Source organism: Rhincodon typus, chromosome 22 (genome assembly GCF_021869965.1).
Source record: "Rhincodon typus isolate 14 chromosome 22, sRhiTyp1.1, whole genome shotgun sequence".
Taxonomy (NCBI): Eukaryota; Metazoa; Chordata; class Chondrichthyes; order Orectolobiformes; family Rhincodontidae; genus Rhincodon; species Rhincodon typus.
The window spans coordinates 36412222-36413663 of NC_063353.1; positions in this window are offsets into that span (position 1 = coordinate 36412222).

Here is a 1442-nt window from a genome sequence, read left to right on the forward strand (position 1 = left end):
CTATCTCTGATTCAAAAATTTAAGGGAGATGTGTGAGATAAGTTTTTCACGCAGAGAGTGCTCGGAGCCTCGAATGCACTGCCAGAAGAGGTGGTGGAAGCAGGCATGTTGGCGACATTTAAGAGGCATCTGGATGGTTATATGAAAGAGGGTACAGACTGAATAAGAGCAGAAGGTTTGTTTTTTAGTTTAGTCAGGGTATGATTATCGGCACAGGCTTGGAGGGCCGAAAGGCCTGTTCCTGTGCCGTACTTCTCTTTTGTTCTTTTGTTTTTTTTAAATCACGCTGAAACTTAAAGAATATGGAGAGGCCTGGACAGCGTGGATGTTGGGAAGATGTTTCCGCTGGTAGGAGAAACCAGCACTGATGGCACAGCTTCAGAAAGTAGGGAAGACTCTTTAGAACTGAGAAGAAAATTGGACTTCAACTTTAAATTTTCATAATTGGGATATATTTTTACTTTTCCAGGGTAAGCACAGGACTTGACATTGATATCAGCAGCTGCTAGATTGGTGATGACGTTGGTGAGATAGGCATAGCAGCGAAGGATGGTGTCTGAGGATTGACAACTTCTTTATTGGTTGGGTCCAGCGCTGCTGGCAGTGAAGCAGTGGCGGAAGGGCATCATAGCAACATCGTCGAGGTGGGCCCAGCAATGGTAGCGGGTCCGGCGCAGGTGGCGGTGAGGCACTGGCAGAGGAGAATCAGCCCAGCGGCATAAGATGGGGCCTGAAGAGTGGCGACTTCAACGTTGGTTGGGTCCAGGGCAGATGGCGTTGACGCAGCAGGGGAGGGATGGTGATGCAGGTGTCTTGGATGATGGCTCAGGACCAATGGACTCTCTTTAAGCTATATCTTTCTATTTCTTTCTTATACTGAAAAATTTTCAAAATGGCACCAGATCATTGTGACAGAGGAAAAGCTTTTCACTGTATTTTACTGTACTTTCACTGTAAAATACACGTGACAATAAATCATAAATCTGAGCTGGTCAAATTTTTATTAAGCACAATATCAAGGAATACGTACACCCTCTGGCAGACGTACGGAGTTAGGCCACAGATCAGCCATGAACTTATTGAAAGGCAGTACGGGTTTGAGGGGCTGAATGGCCTACTCCTGTTATTCGTTCTGAAAGGCAGGGGTCCATGTGTATTAAGCTGTCAGGATGACCTCACACTTATCAACATTGTACTCCATCTGCCAGACCTTTGCCCACTCACTTAGACTATCTATATCCCTCTGCAGACTTTCAGTGTCTTCTGCACACTTTGCTCTACCACTCACCTTAGTGTCATCTGCAAACTTTGACACACCACACTTAGTGCCCAACTCCAAATCATCTGTAAATTGTAAACAAATATTGAGCTGTCAGTCATTGCGAGGGGCGGGCCTCTGGTGAATTGAGCCGTCAGTCATTGCGAGGGGCGGGCTTCTGGTG